At 33.5% G+C, this 25,741-nt stretch overlaps 1 pseudogene; it reads right to left on the bottom strand.

Annotated features, from left to right (window-relative positions):
* Positions 1-3,260: 3,260 nt before the first annotated feature.
* LOC149541218 (mitochondrial arginine transporter BAC1-like) lies at positions 3,261-6,951 on the bottom strand (annotated as a pseudogene).
* Positions 6,952-25,741: the final 18,790 nt, after the last annotated feature.

Raw genomic sequence — 25,741 nt, 5'->3', positions numbered from 1 at the left:
TTTTAAGTGAAAACTAGATCAACAAGATTGATGAGCTAGTTTCATCGATTAAAAGGAGATAATCTAGTGGTAAGAAACTACCCTTTATTTTTTGGTGTTGTAAGGAAGTTGGTCATTTTTCTTTCAGATGTGCAAACAGAGAACTAAAAGTAGAAGCTATAAAGCCTTACAATTAAAAAATTATAAGGGATTATTTGTATGCAACTGATGATGAAACTAAATTCAAGGAGATAAAATTCTTAGATAATGATGAAGAAGATGAGATATAATTTGTGGCTATTAAGAAAGATAGTCTTGTTAAGGAAGAAAAAGAACTTGTATTACATGTGAAAAAAATAAATTTGATTGGATAATAGATAGTAGGTGCTCACATCACATCACATCACATCATGTCACATCACATCATATCACATCATCACATCACATCACATTACATCGCATCATATCACATCACATCACATCACATATATATACACTAGTACATTTGAGGTCATTTTTTGACCATTATTGGTCAAAATTTTGACCCAATTTTTGACCAAATCTCGACCAAGTTTGACCAACCCATTGGTCAATAATTTTTTGGTCAAAATTTTGACCAACCTACTCGTTGGTCAAAACCTTTGAAATATGTTGGCACAAGTTGTGCCAATCATTGGTCGACAGTTCGACCAATGCTTAGTCGAAAACTGCCAAGTATTGGTCAAAATTTTGACCAATGCTTGGTCGAAAACTGCCAAGTATTGGTCAAAATTTTGACCAATGATTGGTCAAAAATAGCCAAGCATTGGTTGAAATGTTGACCAATGCTTGGTAGAAAATTGCCAAGCATTGGTCAAATTTTTGACCAATGATTGGTCAAAAACAGCCAAGCATTGGTCAAAATTTTGAAAATGCTTGGTCAAAATTTTTTTTAAGCCCACACTTGTTGAGGTCCACTTCAACAATGGCCCTTCTTGTGAAATTATTATTGAAAACCTTTCTAATGAGATAATGTGTTATGAGCTCTTCATTAGTGGGATGGAACGTGAATCCAGGAGGTAGTTGTGCATCACCCATATCATGATTGTAACTAAAGTTAAGAGCCTCTATTATTGAATTCTCTTCCCTATTACCCATATTCATTTTTGTAATCTCTACTAAGGCCAAAAATGGTACATCAAAATGAGTGAGAGGTTGAGTAATTTGAGGCTGATAAGGGTAAGACGAGGAAGAGGGCACCCCCTAGGGAAAAGAGACAAGTAGTTAAGGCACAAAAAGCACCATCTCAATAGGAGAAAGTTGTACCTCAAGTTGAGCATCAACTAGAGCCAATAGAAATGATATAGCCTAAACAATAGGAGGAGGAACAAACTGACAAATAGAGGGTTCCACTGCCTAGAACCACTAGTACATTTGAGGTCATTTTTCAACCATTATTGGTCAAAATTTTGACCCAATTATTGAATTCTCTTTCCTATTACCCATATAGAATTCAATAATAGAGGCTCATAACTTTAGTTATAGTCATGATATGAGTGATGCACAACTGCCTCCTGGATTCACATTCCATCCCACTGATGAAGAGCTCATAACACATTATCTCATTAGAAAGGTTTTAGACAACAATTTCACAAGAAGGGCCCTTGCTAAAGTGGACCTCAACAAGTGTGAGCCTCAAGGAGGGTTCAATTCCCTCCTTTATTATTCACTATGCATATAATTCCACATGCCCATTTGATCTCGAATGATGATATGTACTGAATGTTGAGTGTCTATGTTGAATGCTCCAAAACCATCCATTTCATGCCTTCAACTGTACATAATGTCTTTCTAGTTTCTTTCTACTCACATGCCCATTTCATTTCATATGATCATCTAAAAATTGTGTCACTCTAAGCTCTCAATTTTTTCCTCTTGATTGATCATCTCATAATTGCTGAATGAGAGCTTTGGGATAAGCTATAGACACCCATCAAAGCATAAAGGATTTTTTTAGATAGTGTAGATGAAGTAGTAGCATTTTCCTTGGGATACATGCTTGCAAAATGGAAGCATAGATAAGTCATGTGAACTTTTTGATAGGATGCCTGAACATAATGTGGTCATCAAAAGCCATGGTTGCTGGATATGCACAAAATAGATATATTGAGAGAATATATTTGTTTAAGTTGCAACTACCCTAGTAGACATGCATGCAAAATGTGGAATCATAGGTAAGGCGTTTGAACTATTTTATTGATTGCCTCCATGAAATATCGTCTAATGGCAAGCCAATATTGTAGGATATGCATATTGATTTGTTGAATATATCCAGATGATGTAGTGACATTCTTGTTACTGCAACCAATGCCACATATGTATAAAACTAGGATTCCAACTCTTATTGAGGTTGTAAATTATGTTGAACATAGTCTCAAGCCATAATAGTTTTCTATCTACCAAAATTAGAAAGAGAATCATACAAACTTGTGTGAGCTCTTTGTATTTTCTTTGATATGATATTCAAGAAAAGGATGAGAAACAAAACTCTAAATAAGCAGGCAAGCTCTCCATGTGCTCTACACCCCATAGGTAAATCTACTCTAATAAAAGAGGCAATCAAAAACCAGTTCACTTTGCATTTGTAACCTTGGGCAAGCTCTTAGCAACATGCTCGCATTGAACCTTTGACGTAAAGGAGAAATAGACAAGCTCATAACCCTCAGGAAGGCTTTCTTAGATAAGAAGTTTCTGAGCAGACACAAATCCTCAATAATAATGCTGCTATGATTTTCTTGTTTAAATCCAAACAAAGTTGTATTATCTCGGGCAGAGAAGACTACTGTTGTTTGTGGTTAAGGATCCTTTAGATCAGTAGAATCACATGTAAACTAGATGTGACATTGTAGTAAGCAAACTATAATAAGAGCTAAGAGCTTGCCTAGTAATTAGAACTCGAGACTAGACACTGCATGAAGCATTTGTAGGCATTTGAGTCTGAAGTGTCACTAGCAAAAATCCAACTGAAAAAGGAAACTTGGCAAATAAAACTAAATAAAATAGTCCTTTTGAGTAAATATCAACATTGTATGAACAATACCATTACAGTGCACTATAATTGGTACAAATATATTGTTGGCTAAGTCCCATGACATAATGCTAGTTCCGAGGTATGTCAATATGCTTACTTATCCAGGTATATCATTTTCTTACAGATAAAGGACAATCTACTAAGAAAAGAAAAGACCACTTTTTACAAATTCACACAGGTATAAACCCATTCAACTCTGAAGGTAATGCTCTTACTTCCGTTTCACCCCTAGTAAATTTGTTGTAAGTTCCCAAGTGATGATAGTTGTAGCATTAGTAGGGAAAGCTCTCACCAATGTAGGCCCCAAGCCAGCATATAATCCTCTAAAATTGAGTTCTCTATAAATCTGCCAAACATAGAATTGGGAAATGGTTTCATGTTCATTAATATGAGTACTTCTTGCTTTTAAATTCATCTATTGGTTATCTAAGACTACTTAGTAGAATAGATCCTAGACAAACAGATAGAAGCTAAGTCCCGTGGTATTTGAATATTTAAATTTTAATCTTTTAATTAGAACATTCTATATACCCACTATAAAATAAGCATGCAAACAATTGGTGTTAGTATCGTGAATGATAATTTTTTTATCTAGAACACAAGAAAACATGCAAATAAATGAATTAACCCAATTCAATAATCCAACCATTAATCCTAACAGATATCCTAATTGTTGTCATAAGAATCCAACAACTTTGTAAAAGCCTAGTCAAAATCTTTATTAAAAATTAATTTAAAAACATTTTTTCTAGAGTAGAGTCCATGTAAAAATGAAATTTTATGTCCTACCATCCTGATTGTGTGTATAGGATTTTTGCTTGCATTAATATTTGGACTGTTTGAATATGGGTTTTTGCAACATCGAGAGGCAAAATAGCTAACCAAAACTGCAAAGCAAATTACAAGTTTTGTTGCACACATTTGATCTGCAAAAACTAAGTTTAAATACTTAAATTGAAATTCCAAAATTAAGGTTACATACCTCAATTCCTGCAAGCCCACCAGAGACAACTCCAACTCCTGCTTCTATAAAAACTTTAGAAGAATAGTTGACAAATTGAGAAGACTGGGAATTCATTTGGGGATTCACTTTATCATGCATACTAATAAGTGAAAGCATATGATATCAATTCAATTCATAAGTACTGAAGAAAACTGTGTTTCCAATAGACTCCCTAAAAAATGTAGTTAGGCCACCATGAAACAAACCTTGTACCAGGAAAATTATGCACCAATGACACAATCAAATAATATCCTGTATAATGAAGGATACCATGCGAAGCATTTATATTGCATGTCTACAACTACATACCAAATAGTAACAAAAATTTAACACCTTACCCTTTCATTTCTAAGAGTTTGTAGTGCACAGTCCAGAGGCCCATCATATATCTACTGATGCTTTTTTAGTTGCCTATTGTCATTCTCCTAAACTTGCAACCTACATTGCAAAACAACAAATAGTCAATGGTATGGAGTCTAGAATTCAATTTATATACATACAATAGAGACAAAGTCTAGTTCTTGTTACCTTTATCAAATTTGTTGGGCACAATACAAAACTTATTAATGCTCCACCAAAAGCTGTAGAAGGAACAACAATCTGAAGTTTGGGCTTGCCACTACCAGGATCTCCTCCATTTCCAAAGAACCACCATGCCAAATATGATCGCATTAGGACTGCAGACATAAACTACACACTACAAAGAGGAAAAAGTACATCAAATAGTCATCAATGTGCCTATGAAGATAAATCAATATGCCTACTTATCCAGGTATATCATTTTCTTATGGATAAAGGACAATCTATTGAAAAAGGAAAAGACCACTTTTTACAAATTCACACAGGTATAAACCCATTCATTGTGGGAAAGTAGAAAGAAAATCTAAAGTACTAGTGATGCAAACAAAAGTATCTAGCATCCAATCAGGCAATTCACCTTGAACATCCATCCAAGTTTCTCAACGCACTCCATAACAAGTTGTTGGTATGCTAAAACTTTTCTACTCTTCATAATTCTTACAATTTATGCATCAATTGCATAACGTCTATCTTTATCCACATCCTCAATCACCTTTTTTTTCCTCATCCACTAGTTAAGCATTGGCCCTACATCAGAGATTTTGGTGTTTGATCACGAGATTGAGAAGTGTGAAGACAAGAACAATGAGACCGCAAGGTTCTCAAGGTTAAGCACTCGCCACTTGCTAAATAAAGGAAGCACCTTGCGGTCTAGCAACCCATGTGAAGTACCCAATTAAAAGGAACCTACTAGAGAGTTGGTCAACACATTCTTTTTCATTGTTGAGATATTTTAGAAACCCAGAACCCCAAATAGCAAAAGCAAACAAACAAATTCAAGACTATTTAAGCTTTACCCAATAATAATATCCCAGGAGTCCGAGAACAACATTTGACTACAAGGGTGGTGACAAGAAGTGTGGGGCAACATCCCTTTAGACCATATAATTTCTTCTACAGTTCATGTTTTGAATGCCATAAAAACCTAGAATTAACATTAAAATCCATGGTTTGAATAATATAAACTCTTAGAATCAATACAAAATCCATGGTTTGATTGCTATGAAAACTTAGGATCAGTACTAAATTTCATGTTTTGAATGCAATAAAGACTCAGAGTAGTTATATAATATTTTGTAACTCAATAGATTAAATGCGTTGCAGTACTTACCAATTGTGATGTTGCAAGATGTGCATGAACCTACAATGTTCATCATACCAATGACAATCATCTCTTTATTGCCATCAATATTGTAGTTCTTGAACAGTGCAAAAGTTTTGCCATCTACTATTCCTTCCTGCATGGGACTCATTTAAATCAGCCAGAGGTAATCAATTACCAGCCAATGAACATAATTCAAGGGATTAACTCTTACAGTGAGTGTGATGATGCCAATTATCAGTCCTGCCTTCACAAGGGTCTTTAAATATTTGGCCTCGAAAAAAAAGAATTCAGTGGTCAATGGGTTCAAACCACTTTTTAAGTGACCAACCTATTTGAAGCCACCCAAAAAAACATTAGCAAAAGAAACATACATTTTAGGACTAGAAAATCATGTTTAGAACAACAATTAGACATAATATCAAACAAATTGTTCCATACCCATCGTGTTTCAAACTCACTAAATAACTAGTATCTTTTGGGTAGTGATACCGAACATGTACAGATCATAATAATAAGTGATTTGATAAGTGATTCATTCTACCATACTTAGACATGAGTGAATTGAACACATTGTGTAGAAATGAATACAAGACAATATAGAATAGTTGGTGATAGAAACTCATACAATCTCAACCCCATGTTTATCAGCATGTGTAGCGAACACCAGCATGCTACTAAGAATTATAGATGTCAGAGGAGCAGCTGCTGATATCCAGAAGAGCTTAGGATTTTTCTTACTCCGTTACATCAGCCCACAAGAATGAAAAAATAGATCAACACCATATCAGACATCAGTCATTCCATGTTGTTTCTTCTTGTCGTTATGAAGGCTAGGTATTATATGGATAGAAAAATGAAAGAGAATCACAAAGTTATGTTATAATACTGAGAATTTGATGAGTGATGAGTAGAAAAGAGAGAAAGCATATTTCGAGCACTATGGTCTCCCACCTCCACTGCACATCGATACAATTACAAGAAGACAATAACAATAAGTTGGCAATATACTTTATTCAAGAATGAATTCTTTACTCTAGATGTATTCAAATCATGAGGTTTCTGATTCATTGCATATAAACATACCTTGTGAGTTTGTCCCCATACTGATCTCATGGCAGATGCTATGTCTATCTCTACAGTAAAATGTTGAAGACCAAGAATGCCTTTTAGCTGTTGGAGAGAAACAACAGTGGCTGCTCTAGCCATGAAACCCATGATAGTTGCATGTGATAGAAAGTCTATAATGAATCCCAACCTATAGTAGAATCATAAATGATGTGACACATACTATTAGTGACAAAAATCTAGCTGTTTGGCTCCACTGAAAAATATTCTAGTGTTGTCCATGAACTTTAAATAGTTATATAAATCAGTATGACTTTCTCATGCCATCCCAAATAAGAAAAATTACATAACTAAAAATAGAAATATGGGACATGTTAAAACCATTGAATTACATGAGTTTTTAGTGCAAGCCTCCCACTCAATTATGTACAGTCACATGTATCTTCTCTATAAAAGAAGAATCCTATGAAGGATAGACACTAAGAGGCTTGCATAGTGACATTATTGCATTATTAGACATGTAAATCATCAACCTGAAAATGCCCATGCTTGCTTGAAAAATCCCAGCAAAGAATGTTGCAGTTAGGGCCAAGTGCAAAGCCAGTTGAGAATTTTGTGTTGGGGAGACCTCCTTGGAAATCAATGATCCTATAAGAAGTGACACAATCACCAATGGTCTGTAAGATGGTTTATAGCCTCTTCCAAATCACCTGAGAAACTCTGAGATTAGAAAAAATGCAAAAGGCAATCTATGTGATACCCTTCCAAAAATAATATATAACAGCCACTCTACGGATTCTATTAGCAAAGTGTTATACCATTTGACATTGCCTCCATTACTTTTCCCTTGGTTGCTTGGGGAGAATCTCATTGCTCTTCAATTACTTCAATAGAGGGATTTTCCATCTATCAGTAACTACATATGTTAATTAAGGAGTTGATGTTAACACCATCAATCATGTAGAAGCTCCGAAAGTAATACTAACTAAGATTCAGAATGTACTAAGACATACATATTTTAGTTTTCAATAGAAAATATTATCAATCAAAGGCCTACTTTTTGTGGGGGGTCATTGTCTGGTTCAACAACTCCTTCATTGTCAAGTTCAATGTCTGATTCAATAATCTCATCATCATTGAAATTTTCTTCTGGCACTTTTGGTGTAGCGCTTGAAGTACCAAATTGTTCATCCAGATGTATATCAGCATCACTTTGATCCTTGAAAGAACTTTTTTGGAGCACATTTTATAGAAATTAAGTTAAAAAAACTACAAACATTTTGGATTCTCACGAACATTATAATTCAAATCAATATAAAACTCCATAGAAACTGATAAATTTGATTCAACACATGCTTGCTTTGTTACAATTCCTACCTAAAACTCCTTAGAATGAAACTAGTGAGTTCTCAGGTGAGAATAAAGTTAAATATGGGAACCAATTTTTATTTAGAAAACCAACTAATACAACGCAAAATGTACACAAAAGAAAACTTCAAAAGCACAAATACCAACAAAGATGTTTGGGACTCAACTTTGGAGTACAAACGTATGATATTAAGATATTTAATAAACTGTAATTCTAATATAAACTTGCCTGCTAAATCATAATATGCTTGTTTGCCTCGAAAACACACAACTGAATACTAATAGTAAGATCACAATTTGACTTCTTGTGTAAAATATCTCCTACTTATCAAGCTTCAAATATCTTAATCTTTTTCTACTTTACTTCTTCTAGTAATGCTTGAGAATTCAATGGGACTTAAATGTTTCAATTTGAAACAAGTACAAATTTCCCAATATCTAAGTGTCCAAGTCATTTACTATAGTCTACACTAATGCAATGTCTTTGTTCCTCATACATTTTTTCTAAGAAATTAATTTAACTAACTAATTATATATCAAATTGTCTTGATATTAGTGATATTCTTTCATTCCATTACTGAGTTTCTTTCATTCCATCCATCCCATATGATGATTATTAGGAGAATTTTCCAATAGAATTTAAAGGTTTTCTTTCAATTTTCAATGTCTATCTTTCTATAAGGGACTTAGTAAATTTGGACAAGGTCCTTTCTAGGTTCAAGTATTTTCACAAAGAGGAACATGAGAAAAATTTGGTCATTGAGGGGGGGTTCCGGATACTTCTACACTGTGAAAACAGTATGAACTATTTAAGTTATTACAAGCTCAACACAGTAACCACAAGTACACTTAGCTAGTTTACTAAAGTCTTGATTCCCAATTAATGGGTTGCATTAAATGCAAGCATGCCACAATTGATCTTAATATTAGCGTTAGTAATGATTTGTTGTATTGAAATCATAGATTGGTGAAGCCAATGGCAAGAGCTATTTATTAATGAATTTTTAACTGAAATCATGTATCACTAAAGCCCATGGTAAAAGCATTCAAGTTACTAGATGAAACTTATTTCGTAAGCTCATATATTTGAGTTGCAGAGTTTTGCCACACAATCTTTCTCCATCATCATAGATCGACCATATCAGCTTCATGCAAAATTTATACAACTGTGTTACTCGATAAATAACATTTATTCCTTCATATTTTCTTCATCTTCTGCTCCATTCACATTGACTGTGAAAGTTTACTCTTGATCACACCCAAGCTATCAATCACACATGAAATATAGTGTATATGTCTTCTCTCCAAGCTCTGAAGGTGCAGTAAACCCAAGCTTGACTTTAGTCTTCTTTTGGAGCAATACCCTCTTAATGGCCAATAGCTTATTACTTTTTAAATCCCCAATTACTAGCCACCATACTTCTTCCTTTTCTTTGGGATACCTTGGTGCATCAACTGGACCCAACTCGTGTCTACCTTCAAGATCTCTTTCTAGAGTGACCTACACTATTAAATTATCTCCAACCCTCACATCATCATTGTCAACTATGTCATATGCCAAATCAATGTTTGGGAAGTGATTGCAAAAACAAGCAATGTCTAACAACTGTGAATCTATCATTTGTAACAATTCATGCCTTTCATCATCCTCCATCTCAACTAAATCAAAAATAGTTTCAATGTTTTTCCCTGGATTTTCATGGCACTTCTTAGCAAGTTCCTTGGTGAAATGTGGAAGTTGTAATAGGAAAAAATCACGGTCCCAAAGACCTTGTGTAACCATTTGGCTCAATTCCATTGCTGCAAGAGCTAGATTGAACCAACCATTACCAGAAATAACATCCAACATAGTTTGAAGAAGTTGGTTAGTAGAAATAAGCTTGCTGATCTAGTGTTAGGTTACCAACTATGACATGCCTTGAAAAGTGAGCTTACAACAATGCATTTTCCTTTACATGTGGATCAGTATATTTTGGTTTGTCAATAGTAAACTTTTGATGATTTATCAATTTTCTTATTGTTTCTTCTTCACTTGGTCGTATGGGAAGCTATGAATACTCTGAGCAATACCCTATGACCAAAATAAAATCTGTAATTAACCATTAACCCAACAAACTTCTGCACCTTGGAACAACAAAGAAACTAAAATCACCACCCAATCTTCTACAACCTCCACAAGGTTATACAAGGCTTGACTCACCTTATAATAAGGACCTTACTGAGGTTTTTTGTTGTTGCTTTAAGTCACAGACCCAACACTTCATGAAATCCTACAACTCTTCTTCTTCTCACTTATACAACCCAAGCATCATGCACCAACCTTGGGACAAGGTGATCAAGTAACCCCAACCTTCCTAACATCCAAGGGAACCCAAACAAATGTCAACACACCCAAAACAAATTAGGTATATGGCAGACCTGCTATTACTAGTCATAAGGTAAATTGCAGCACTTGGCTCTTATACCATAGACACAACCAAGAATGCAATTGGATCCTCCAAAACTCCCAAGCACCAAGGATAGTTTGGAACAACTCCTATATGACCAAAACAAGGTGTAACAAAGGTTGGAAACCTTGCTAACCACTTACCAAGCAAACTGTTGCAGCCAACCAAACAGGTACTTAGGTTTCTTAGTACTGTTTTCCACCAATAACTCAAAAATTTTACAAAGGACCAAGCAAACAAAAGACAAATTCAAACACCCTTTTCAAAGTGCCAAAAGACTCCAAAGTTTCAATACCTAACTCCACTCCAACATACCCTAACCTTAATCTTGCACATAGGCCTAATTAGCAACTTTAGGCTTGGTCTACAATGAAAAGGTTAAAAATATGGGTGCATGGATCAATTCTTCAACTTCAGTTTGTCCTCCTAGTCAAATTTAAGATGCCTTGCCTCCACACCAAGTCCCAAGTTCCTTTTATCACTCTAACTCATCAAATTGCAAAAACAAGGTCTAATACATGGGTCTTATTAGACCTAGGGCTTGCTCTTAAAAATTCTTGTTGCAATCTCTTGCCTCTAGGATTTTGACATTTGATAATACAATGCCTTAGTTTTCTCCATACCAAATTGGAGAAAATTCGAACGATAGGAATTCAAACTAGGGCCATTCCTTTGGCCAAAACCCTTGTTTTGAGGGTTTCACAGGCAGCAAGGAAGAAAAATATATAACTTGCAAATGAAATCAGATCTCTCCTTGAAACCAATGCCAAAAATTCATAAAATTCAACCTCCAACTTTTCAATGCAAAATAGCCACCGTACAACCTTCAGGAGTCCATATAGTACAGAAAAAATAGTCAAAAAGGCCCAGAAATAGTAGATTTTATTAATTTAAAAGCAAGTACAATGGTTAATAAACCAATACCCTATGACTAAAATTTTGAAGGAAAAATAATGTGCAATTAGACTTCTTGATGTATAAATTGGGTCTTAAAAAAAATTAATTTCCTTTGGGGAAAGTACTTATTTGGTTTTGAATACTAATGTTGTGGAGTTCGTTTCAAATCATATAGTGTCTTTTCAAGTGACATACCATGTGTTCCTTTTCTTTTGTAACAAAATTGGGTTTTTAGATCTTCATTTAGGAATTTATTTCATATGTATTTGGTGGATATTCCAACTATGATTGGAAACAAGCGCTGTCAACATTCTAATCATAATTATCTTTGCAACTAGAGCAAAGATTCCTCAATCTTCAATTTGTTTCTCTTTAGCTACTAATCTTGCTTTGTGCTTGTCAATTAAAACATTATTTTTAAACTTGATCTTAATAATTTTTATAATCAATGGCTTTCTTTCCAATTTCTATCTCTCGACTCAACACATTTTTTCATTTTTCTTTCCTTCTTGCTTCATCATAAATACTTGGTTCACAAGTGCTTATGATGTTGTTCTTGCTAAGATTATGAAGTGGACAATGACTTTCAATCTAGATAATCAATTTCTTCTCTTCCTTCTATAGATTCAATGGGACTTTGAGAGTTTGGCTCAACTTTTTTGGGTAAGTGTGATGATATGTAGTGCACTATAAATTTTATCTTCAATGAAAGGATTAGCACCTCTAATTTTCAAATGGTGATCAACCAGAACTAGCTAACAATCTAACCTTAAAAATACATTTTATGCCAAATTCCAATCACAGTTAAAGACATTTAGCTATTGGAAAATAGAAAGATTACGTCTTATTTCAGATATGCAATAAAATAGGCAAGAAATGTGGAAGAATGTTAAGTTTTTATCCACCAAAAAATGAGTAAAATTGTATAAACTGAATGTATTTTTTAAAATAATGTCAATTCCCTTCAAAAGAAATATTTTGCATGCAACTTGCTGAAGATGTTTCAAGTTTAGCAACTCTTTAATCGCAGGATCCACAATAGTTGGAAGCTTTGACTTGTCTGTCAGCTGTGGCTTGGCCTACAACAACCAAAAATTCATTAGTATATGCATCTCAACATTTAAAAAATACAGCAAGAAATTCAAGTTAGTTCCAGTTTGTAAATTAACTGGCATCTGTTTCTTCTTTAACATATTCAACAATCAAGTACAAGGTTTTTTAGTTTGGACTTTGCCCTGATGAGCATTCCCTTACAATCAAATTTACTTACTTTGGCATTGTAGTTTGCATCAAGGAGAGCATTTGATGATTTCAAATCATAGTAAATGATAGATGGATCGCAGTGCTCGTGCAAATGCTTCAGCGCTCTATAATATTTAGGGCATAATGACTTTAGATTCTATTGCACTGTCTTTATTTTTACAAAAGAAAAACACATAGAATCTGCTCTTGGCTCAAATCATTATCACTATTGGCTCAAACCATTTTCACTGAAACTAAATGAATAGGCATCAGAAAAGAGATAAAATAATGCCAAAACAAAGGATGGTCTATTTAGAAGTTTTAACAGCCCATAATCACTTTAGGAGGCTTATTGAAACTATTTAGAATTGAAAGTGAATAAAAATGGGATAAGGTTAGGAATTGAAAGAGAATAATAAATGAGTATAGAATCTCACTTGAAAACAAATATAACTAAAGATTTAATGTGATGAAGAAGACTGGAAAAGAAAATGCCAATGAATAGAGCAAATCAGGATGTAATGATCGTTTGGACAAAAATACAATCAACCCATTACTCTTCCCATCAGAATAAATTCTGAACAAACCCTTGTAACCGCTTCTCACTATTTTTGTTAACACCACAATGAACAAGTAAATTAACTGTGTGGAAACAAGAAAACTCTTTGATAGGAATCTGTCTCAAGACAAAAAAAAACCAAAGCTATTATGTGTTTTCCACAGCTGCATGTATTTGTTATAAGTATTTTTTGTTGCATCAAAAATTTGAACTGTTAATGTCAGATAGAAATGGTAGATTTATTTTGATTCATGGCATGAATCTCAAAAGAGGCATTGACTACTAAATTGACAATCTCAACAATAATTTATTGACAAAAGATGTAGGGATGGAGGGTTTCATGGATGAGAACGAGGGTTTAAATTTGGAGATGGAAAAGGGACATTGGGTGAACAATGGTGGAGCACTGGTAGGGGTGATGCTGCTACATAATATAATGTCTTTGTGAGTTTTCATGAAGGTGGCATTCTTATTAGAAGTGGTTAAATCTTGTTACAAATTCTGAGGGAAGTGCTTACCAAATTGTTACCAATCTAGCCTTTGACATTAATTGGAAGGACTCAAATGAGATTGAGCTTTTATACCACTTGTTACAAATGTTGTTGCCATTACACCAAAATATCAACCTATTAGTGCTCGATACAACTAGACTTATAAAATCTACAGGAAGTAGTTAAATTGGATTTTGAAAGGAACATTGATGAATTTGCCTAACAGATTTTTCTAGAGTACACATTGGAACAACAATTTCTTACATATATTCAAAAGTTATTTCAATTGAAATTTTTAGTCAGTGACTCAATGTAGTACATTTGAAGTAACATTCCATTAGAAAAGAAAAATGTTAGCCATGGACAACATGAAAAAATTTAGTAACATAGACACTTCAATACTATTGAAGCATTCATAGTCGACATGAACAACCAAGTCTGTATATTAAGATATTTGGACAAATGATATAAGAAAAGGGATCCTAGAATTATTAGTCATTAAACCAAAAAGTGAAACAAGAAAAGAGATATAAGAATTATTGAATCATCAATTCAAAAGTGAAACAAGAAAAGTGACTTTATTATTATAGAAAAGTTAAGCCATGTCATGAATCCCAAAGAAAAACATTGATAGAATAGGGCTAATGTAGACAATTAGAATTTTAATTTACATACCTAAAATTCTTCGTCTACCTGTTGTCTATCGCTATTCAACTTCTTCACAGCAACACAAAATCCATCATGGAACTAGGCTTGATATACACAACCAAAACCACCCTTTCCCAGAAGATTATAACTACTGAAATTATTTGTTGCCTCATGCAAAGCAAGGTAATCGATTGCAGATGCACATTCTCTCCTCTTTATAATTTGGAAAGAGCTCAACGATTAATCAACGGTCCAAGTGATATTCCCTTACTACGATATGAAAAGACAAGTTGGTTCAAAGTTTTATTAGTAAACTACTTTTAATTCTATTTGGGACCAAAAAGGGACTACAATAAGAATGCCCAAAACTTCCTTTAATGGATGTATCTGCGGCCCTAAATCCCATAAAGAGATTATGATGATGCCTATTAGAACTTCACAAATTGTAAGCTTAACATCTATAGAAGAGGATCCCATAGAAATTTTTTCAACCATTAAGAAAAGAGAAGAAAACCCGAACCATCAATGCGTGCTTGCCTTTCATATGCTTGAACTTGAGATGGTGGATGAACTAGATATGAATTTCGCTTGTGCACCCAACTACAATATGCAAATAGAAAGATGGCTCCAATAAGGAATGGTGCAAAGATGATAGCCGCAAGGATTAGAACTCTGAGATGGTGGCTTTCATGACTTGCTGAATTTTTTTGTTCCATTTCTGTTGCTGAAACATTGTTTTGCAACAATTTGATCTACTTTGTATTATGCTATAACTTATTGACCTAAATATTACCATAAATTATTAAACTTTGATAAAGCTATTATCATATTCTGAATAAATACTATTGTTTTTTTCAAGGGCAGTTCAAACACAAGAAGTTTGTGATCAACACATCTAACAAATGAGTTAAAACAAACTCTCTATATTGCATCCACAATAGTTTAACATTTTCAACTAGTTATCCAAAATATAACCAAGGGAAACAATCTCATGAGTAGGAAAATTCTAATCAAAGATTTTAAATAGACCTAGCCTATAAACACAATTCACCTCAACAACTGAGCTAACATCAAGAGGAAAAAAGAGACATATAGCTATAGAACCTAGCTCACTCACAAGCAAGCATGTGCCCTCATTAGCAATCCTGTCAACATTCTTCCCCAAAGATGGAGATGAATCTTTGATCAACCATTTCTATTAGAATGATATTGTAGTATTTACCCATAATGGTCATTTAAGTCACCTAATGCATAGTTCAGAATATCATTATTGACAACTATTGCCGAGGGAAAAAAAAAGGGTAAATATATAAGGGGAAAAAAATGATCAAATATCAAACATTGTAGGTAGCCACACATAAATTCCATATCACATTTGCATTGTATGTTATGGGTAGCAGTATTTGTGGATCATTTTAGACCTATGACATGCAAAGTTTCCATTTTATGTTAGTTTGAGCTTCACTTGGTTTCAAGAATACTATAATATTCTCTATTTAACAAGGCCAACCACGTGAAGGTGGAAGCTCATCTGGCCTCGCCCCCCTCCTTCTAACATCAATCTAAAGTACCCATTATCATCTAATTACATACTTCATTCATTCATTCATCCATTTATGAACTATAACATTTAATCAATACAATCACATAACATTCATTAATATGATATAAAATTCATTAATACACAATACTAATAAAAAATTCATTAACACATAACAATATTCATTAACATAAAATAAAAATCTGTATTAATACTCATCATTCATACATAATTACTTAAAACAAAGTTCTTTCATTATCTAACAAGGTTTATCAAAGAAGATTTTTAAAACATCATTTGTTTTTTTTGTTTTTTTGAGCTCTCTTAAGAAAAGTGCTCATAGGAGCATCCATATTTGCTTCATTCTCCTCCTCTTCTGGTATGTGTAATGTCAAATTACGATGGCTCCTTCTCTTTGGAGGAGCAGGAGGTTGTTGCACTAAAGGGGGCTCTGTTGCAAGAACAAGTGAATGGGATGAATTCGCATACTCTTTTTCTTTTTCTAACTGTTACAAGTTTGTAATTAAGTACGAGTACAACATAAAATGCATTTTTCTTACCTGAAAATGCTACATCATGTACATTAACATTTTGATCTGCCACCGCATCAACATGTTGAACACTTGGAACATGGTCCACTCCTTCAGCATGATGTTCAACATGCTTTGAAATATTCAAAAAAAGGATACACGTCAAATTCGAATTGAAGATGTTAAATTGTATTCATAATTGCATAATTAATTTCCAATAGCAAATTAATACCTCCACCACTATAATGCACATCATGGCCATCGTCATGAGCAGGTTTTGTGGTAGGATATGAAGGCTGCAATAAAATGCTATGCACATTGTTATGTAGTCAATTTACATTTAGAACTAATACCAAAAATAATCTTCTCAACTATTTAATTTCATTTATTTTTCATCTGACCAATTTACCTGTGAGATATCATTTTGTGCACTGGATTCTTGGGAAAGGCTTACAAATTCTTGATGTAGGCATGCAACCACAACTTTATAGCCTTCCTTCAAGGCAATTTTTCTATCTTCATCTATGACCTCCAAATTGAAATTTGTGCCCTATGTTTTTTGCTTGATAATGTCAATTTTTCATGTATGGTTTCATTAAAGAAAACTGTTTGCAACATTATATTAAAAAAAATTAAAAAAATCATTTCTCTAGTTACAAGTAGAGACTACAAATTCATATAGCCACCAAAGCCAAGTTTGTGTTGGCCAACCTTTTCTACTCTCACTTTTGTAGCCACGGATGTGTCCTACAATCTATGAACAATTTCAAACATCTTAGATTATATATTTATAAATATCAATAATTAGTGCATGATTACAATGTATTTAATACTATAATGACATACCTCATTTTGCCTTATGCTGCTTCATTATCTCTATCTTCACATAGCCTTTTCTCCTTTGCATATTCTATTATTTCATTCCACTCCATCAGTGGAATCATAGGAGGACAGTCATACTTTTGGTTATCCTTAAGAGCCCTTCTATATTGATCCCTCATAGTCTTTATATGCTTTGCTGCTCTTTTCAGAAGTAGGCCAGTTTCAAAAAATGTTTTTCCAAAATTTCTCCTCAATAGATGCAATCAGCTAATTTTTTAATTCCACAGCTTGTAAATTCCACCTTTTTAAAAACAAATAGATTGTTAGATCAATAACTTTAATATATTACAATAAATAGAATAAAAGAAAAATTATGTAGCAATGATATGAAACTACGTACCTTTTATGTATGATGGGTCCAAATAGTCTCAATGTCATATGAAAAAGATGTTCAAAGAAAGCATTATTACCTACAAAAACATAAAGGATTTATAGTCCAAAATGAGTAATGTAAAAGTAAACTAAATTTACACTTTAAATAATATCAATTTTAAAGCACCTGGAAGCTTTCGTTCTTTCAATGGAAACATAGTTTTGTTATTCAGCAATAATGTCCCTTCATATGAACCAGTACTAATCACACGAACTACTCTAGGAAATGGATCAGCTTTAGTAATACTGGTCTCTATTGGTCTATCAAATGAAACATCATAACAATTACATGACAATTTTAGTACTACCCTCTGTTGGTCTACCTCCCTGCCTATGTCCATTTCTCTCTATGTGTGGGTATATATATATATATATATATATATATATATATATATATATATATATATATATGTATGTATGTATGTACGTATGTATGCGTGGTGTGTGTATGCATGTGTTTGTGTGTATGCAAGCTTCTATAGACATCATTTAAGCACTGATATGCTACTTTTTTGTTCATCAACTTGTAGAAAGACATTACAAAATATAGCACATTGCAAAATATAGAAAAACAAGGTTTTACCAGTTCTAGTGGGCATAGACGATGATGTTTGTATGGTCCTTGTTGTCGACAATGCAGCAGACAATAGTGGACCACCAACCGAAGGAGGAGTCCACACTTCATCATGAGCTAAAGAATAGAATATTGTTAGCAAAGACATTTGCAATGGATTAAGATCAAATGGGATACTAGTGAGAAATGTCCACAAAAAAAAGGTAAGTGTTATAATGTTGATCAAAGCAAACAAAGTGTTAGTTATATGAAGGTACTGCGCAACAACCCTGACCATCTTCACCATGTGCTGTCACAACTGGCACATATGTCTATACAAGAACACATAAAATTAGAGATCATGATCCATAAGATACTATAAAATATTAATATCTATTGAACTTCTATTATTTCTTTAGTCGAATTACTGCTTACCTTCAAAGATTGGATTCTATGGTCCAATTCTATTCTTAGTGCCTCTTTCTCCTCATTTCTGTCACCCTTGATGATAATGTTAACAAGTTCATCAGTGTATCTTTGCATAATTTGTTGGGTGATGAATATAGGGTTAGTACTAAGGCCAATGTCATGTAGATATGACACCCATATTTCAGATTGCATTTGATCAGCGATCATTGTATCTTTTTCCTATCATTTGTGACATCAAATATTCATATACTTTCATCAAAATAACTCCAAATCCATAAAGAAAAGAACCTAATAATATTACATTTCTTTCTATATTAACATTAAAATTTACCATAATTAATGTTTACCTCTATTGAAGGTGTCTAAGATGGTGCATCCATATCACCCTGTGAAAAAAATTAGTAAGTCTTAGAAATCAGCAACGAAATTAAAGTAATAGACTTACCAAAAAAAATATTAATAATAAAGTAGATTTTATATGTAAATCATTTGTATTGATTTAAAAATCTAGCATAACCAGTATTTATATCTAAAAAATGTTTCACATGTTTTACTTAATGTTTATATGTGCACGTATGGTTCGAAAAGAAATATTTGGTCATACAAGACCCCATCATAGTTGACATTGATCCTACCTAGACATTTCATTGATTGTCATGATCTTCATCCATATCATCATCATCATCATCATCATCACTACCATCATTGTACTTGTCACTTTAATCATCGTCATCACCACCACCATCTTCATCACCATCATCATCCTCTTGATCACTATCATCATCATGACCATCATTGCCATGATCATCACCATCTTCATCACCATGATCATGATCATCATCAGCATCATCATCATCATCATCATCACCATTATCATTAGCATGACCAAAATCATCACCATCTTCTTCTTCTTCATCAGTAGGTAATTGTCATTCCTGATAATCATGTACTTCTTCTTGTGCTTCTTCAATATCTTCTTCTTCGATCACATTATACTTTACCGGCCTTCCTCTTGGGTCATGTCTAACCACAAATAACCAACCTGGTTAGTGTGAAACACCAAAGTAAAAAACTTGCTTGCATTGGCTTGGAAGAACATAGGGCTCATCTCCGATTGGCTCAAATGACCTTGTATTAATCATAGTAAGTCCATTATCATGTTCAATAATAGTCCTATTGGAATCATTTCGATTCAGTTGTAACCTAAACCATTTGACAAAAAATAGAACTATTTTGAATGAATTAAAGTCACACTCAAGTATATCATCTAAAATGCCATAGTACCAATTTTTAGATTGTTGAGGATGTATGTCAGTTCTAGATGAAATATTGGTGATCGTGAAGACAACACTTATCCCATAATCACACGTTTTCTTCATTTTATCTAACTTTTTTGTGCGGAATTTATGGCTATGGTAGTACATAGCTTTTTGGTATTTGACCTGCAATTATTCAAACATGTCAAGAATCTTCTCATTGATCTATGAGTTGATATTAAACTTATGTCTCATGATTAATAATCTTATGCATACCTTTGTATCTCTTAAGCCATATATTAGATCAAGTACCATTGGCATAATATTGGGATCTTTATTACGATGAGCTTCTTTAACCAACGATGCAACACCATCCCATGTTAATGAGTGACCATTTTCTTGAGACTGTTCAATCCATACTATCATCCAATCAAAATTGTTTGCAATATACAAGTGTAGTGCATCCCACTCACGACCAACTATAAAGAAGACAATTACACCAGTTAGAAATAACTTATATATATTGATGATGGATAAGAATTGTTAAATTACAAAAAAAAACTTATAATTACCTCTCATCCTCCTCAATCTACCTTTCCCCGTTACGTACTCCCCTTTGAATTTGTCATTACAGTTGGGATCCAAAATGCGATCTACATGGATACCTGCTGCAAACTTTGGAAGATATTCACTAATATACACCATGGTCTGGTATATCATATATCCTTCTATCATAGAACCCTTAGGATGCAATCTTTATCGAACCAAGCCCTTCATAAATTTCAAGTGCCTCTCAACCATCCACATTGATCTAGCTTGTACAGGTCCACACACTTCAATCTCCTCAACTTGATATATGAGGTAGTGTTCTTGAGAATTGAAAAATGTTGGAGGTAAAAACTTTTGCATTTCATACATAAGCTGTGAAATCTTTCTCTTCCAATATTTTATATCTTTTTAATCAATTTATTTAGACGATAACCACCTAAAAGAGATTCAATACACAAAAACACATAAAGGAGATTTTAAATAAAATTATACAATAGATTTCTGATAAAAAGCTACAGATCTAAGAAAAAAAACTTCTAACCTCATATATTTTCCAAGATCATATATAACTTGTTTAATACTGTTGTCAAACTATTGTGGAAGGGATAGAGGTAGGATGAACTGCAATCATTAAAAAATGATCATGTCAATATATTATTAAATAATGCAATTGGTACTACATTTAATCTTAAAAATATACTATAAATAGAAAACATGACTTACTTTCAGGAAGGTATGCCAATCATGTGTTTTCAACCCTGGCCCAAAATCACCTTTCTTTGATAGAAGAGTGCTTATATTTGCAGCGAATCCTGTTGAAAATTTTGTTTTTTTTATGACTTCTTTTAATGCATCACTTTTTTGCTCCATTCATAACTAAGGAAGGGCACTTGTATTTATGCAGTCTCCATTCCTATTTGATTCAATGAAAACTTTTAGTGCATGATTGGATTCTGGATGTCAGTACAAATTTTAGCAATTTGTTTTCTATCACATCTTCCATCCAACATTTTCCATAGTGTCTCTGTTACATTCTTTCCAATATGCATAGCATCAAAAAAATGCATGATTAGGAGATCCTTGTAGTATGATAACCTACTAAATTGAGTAGGATAACTTTTCATTCCTCTAGGAAGTTGGTCATTGATGCCTTGAAGACCTTCATGAGCATCAATTACAACATTAGTAAATATAAGACAATATCGAAATACAAATTGTAAACTTCAGACGACAAATTGGACATTACCTCAACGATTTAGTCGATCGTATTCCAACTTCATAAATGAGGTGTATTTCTTCATGGCCTTGATGATGTCTCTTCTTTCCCATTGAAAAGATGTTTTTCAACAATTCGATAGCTATGATTATTGTGGAGAAAGTGTCTAAAATCATCAAACACCTACTTTCCTAAACTTCTCAAATGATGACATTTCATCTTCAAACCAGAAACTGGACATGCAAATTTTCCCTTTGTTTGAAGACCTAAAAGATCATGTATAATTGGATCATGTACAATTATCATGCACAATTAAGCATTCGATAGTAATGTGTAAGTACTATAATAGACCAAAAATATGTGAACTTAACAATATAACATACCACAAAAATGAGTTAGCCCAGGGGCATCATGTATTGTCCATACAAGCATTGCATGGAATTAAAATTGTCGATGTCCTATCAGTCTAGAGATGTCATACATAGTGATGCCATTCCATAACTTCAACAACGCGTCAATTAGAGGCTCAATATACACATTCATATCTTGAACTTGGTATTTACCTACCAATTGAATGAATATAAACATTACGTAATTATTATAACCATTTTCATGCACTATCTATAAATTAATTTAGATAACTATAAAATAAAAAAATACCTGGCACAATCCTTGACAACATTATGTGCTCCCTCTTTATGGAAATCCAAGGAGGAATGTTATTGTTAATAATAAAAATAGGCCATACTGAGTAAATAGACCTCATATCTCCATATGGATTGACACTATCCACTGTCAACGAAAGTTTCAGATTATGAGGTTCTTTTTTAAAGTGTGACCATGTTTCTTCTATCTCTTTAAATGCAAAACCATCGGCAGGCATTTGCATAATGTCATCTGACTTCTATTGCATGCATGGTAATCCATAAATTGTGCCAAGCTAGTGCACTTTAATAACCATTCAAGATGTGGAATAATGGGAATGTACCGAAGAACCTTGTGAGGCACTTTTTTTGTTGTTTGATCTAACCAATATCTACTAACATGAAAATTAGGGCATTCTATTGCAAATTCATGTTATTTATGATATAGAATGTGATCATTGGGACATGCATGTATTGTCTGATACTTCATTTCAATCTGATCCATAATGTTAGATAATTCTCGGTATGAACGAGGCAAAATATTTGATGGTGGTAACAAAAACTCACTAATCAACCTACAAAAATTAATATGCATTATTAATATAATGAATAGTAATTGTATGCTAACATTGAAGATGACAAAAATGACATACCTTAGCATACGTGACTTTGCTACATTGGATATACTATTCATAACCTTTAAGTTCACCAAAAAAAACTATAGTCAATAGTAGAGTTGTTTGGGAGCCTTTGTATAAGGGCTCGTGTGCCTTCTCAAGTAAAGGTATATCAAGACCATCTTCATCATTATTATCAGATTCGCTAGTACCATCCTTGTGAGCCTCTTCATCACCTACCCCAATACCATCTTCTTCAATCATGTCCTCTAGCACATTATCATCTTCTTCCATGGGGGTGTTATCCCCAGCTTGGATATTCACACCTCCATGTTCCTCCAATAGGAAATCCACATTCAACAATGGATGAAAATCATGGCCCCCTTCAACATGACCATATTGCCTACAATGACTTTGGGATGTTGTGATTAGAATTCTTCGATTCTTCAAGCCCTTACACTTTTTGCAAGGACAATAAAATTTATTAGGTTTTCTTCGAAACTAAGCACACAATGCAACCATTGTCTCAATATTTTTTTCTGGGTTCATATTGTCAGGTGTGATCTTTATTCATAGGATAATATACCTGCAAATAAATTGGACATGTTGTAGTTAATGTTTATATCTACACATATGGAAATTGTTGATTAATGTTTTCAAATGTAACTAAAATGATCCTATAATTTCTAGAAGGTCTAGATGTTTGCAAAATGTGGATTTATAGACAATGTATCTTAGTTATTTGCAAAATACCTCAAAGAGATGTCACAAGCTGAAAGTTACTTAGGTGCTAATAGTAGCATGCCATGACTAATCCTGATAGCAATGACTAATCTGATTAATGCATCAACTAATGAAGATGACTAAAATATTGAAACATATTAATGCAATCTTCAATCAAGAACATGTGAGCTCAAAAGATGGGTAAATCTCAAAAGCTTGTGAGCCTAAGATCAAAGCATCATCGTTTGATAAATTGTTGCATTGAAATATGATCTAGAAAGGGCCTTTCCACATAGTATGTGGGCACTATTTGGCAATCATTGATCATGTGGTTATTGCAAAGAGGCTAAGGACCAAACATGGAATCATGGAGATAGTGCACGGATTTACAAAGAAAATGCAAGAAACATCAAAGAGATTCTTAACCGTTCAATGGTCTTAGTAAAGATAAAGCTTGGCAGTTGAAATGCATAGTGCAATGGGATTAGTAAGATATCAAATTTTTTTATAGAATGCTCAAAACAGAGCTTGGAATGCTGATTGATGGACATGCATATGGGAAAGCATGATATGTAATGTTTTATGTCAAAAATGGCTTTGACTCTATTGGCTCAGTGCATGAGATACACCTGAAACTTCTCTACACAATCAGCTTGCTATGAAATATTTTAATCCAGATGGTCAAAACATGTACAAAGAACATGAATTGTTTGACCAAAGGCATTCATGACATTGGTGTCAATGGGTCTCTATGAAAGGGAATGAAAGGATACCAATTCATTTAACAAAGTGCCAAATGTCATACTTCCATCACAATTCAATTATGAAATATAACATGCAACACCATGTTTGATTAGATTGCTTCAAGGAGATATTTGATCAAGGATGAAATGAATGATCGCACCTGGTGTGCACCACTTGATGCACTTTACTTCCAAACTTCTCAAACAACCTAGTAACCTCTTCATCTTTTCAAATATCCTTTATTGAGTTCTTCAAACCCTATGAATCTCAGTCCTTCATCCTGTGACTGATGAACCTTTCTATGACTATTCCTATTTGCAACTAAGCTTAATTAGCCCTCCAATTACAAAGCAACTACCTTTTACACTTGCTCTCAACATTCCAAACCTTGAAATAGTCTTAACGAATCTATTAAATAGTATGATTCCTAAATTTGTTTGAACATCCACTCACATCTAAGCATTCTTTCATCAAACCCTCATTTTAAGGGTTTCTAACCTAGGGATCTCTAGAAAAGACCCTTAATAGTTACACAAAACCATTCAGATGGTTTAGACACCTTAAACTATACTCCTCTAAATGTTTCCAACCTTCATTTATCCATTCTAACCCTCAGACCTCCTATATCCACCATGTGGTGCTTCCAAATGCACGCAGACAGACTATTTCCAAGCCATGGGGGGGTGGGGGGCGGCATGATTATTGACCTAATGTAATACTAAATACAAAAATGTTCTGAATTATGAAATATATTTTTTCCTAATTTCTATGCTTTGTCATTTTCTACTTGTGACCTTCAGCTTTTTGTTGTATGTGTACATTGACAACAAAAACAGAGAAATTCAGTTAATTTGTTTGTCAACTTGTGTGAATTTTGAATTCAGCTCTAATGTTATGTGAAACATTTATATAATTCATATGATGAATGAATTATTATATAAATACTTGACATTTTAATGTTTTAAAATTTTCCTTTTTTTATTGCTATCCCCCGTTGTTCCACACAAAAAAGGCCTTCTGCCCTCTACGGTCATCAAGGACATGTTCCCACATTTCCTGCCATTCCAATATTATAAACACTATGGGATGTGGGGAAAAAAAAAAGTCATGAATAGAGGCTTGGAAGTAGTGGATTGAGGCTTGAAAGTCTGTTGAGGAATATAATCAGAAGATGAACAAAAAATGTGGACAAATCCCAGAATGATGATTAATAATTCTAAAACAATACACCAT

The sequence above is a fragment of the Cupressus sempervirens genome, chromosome 9 (assembly GCF_028749045.1).
Source record: "Cupressus sempervirens isolate cs-2001-9-10 chromosome 9, ASM2874904v1, whole genome shotgun sequence".
Classification (NCBI taxonomy): domain Eukaryota; kingdom Viridiplantae; phylum Streptophyta; class Pinopsida; order Cupressales; family Cupressaceae; genus Cupressus; species Cupressus sempervirens.
Note: the sequence above shows the minus strand (reverse complement) of the source record. Positions and strands in the feature narration are given on the sequence as shown.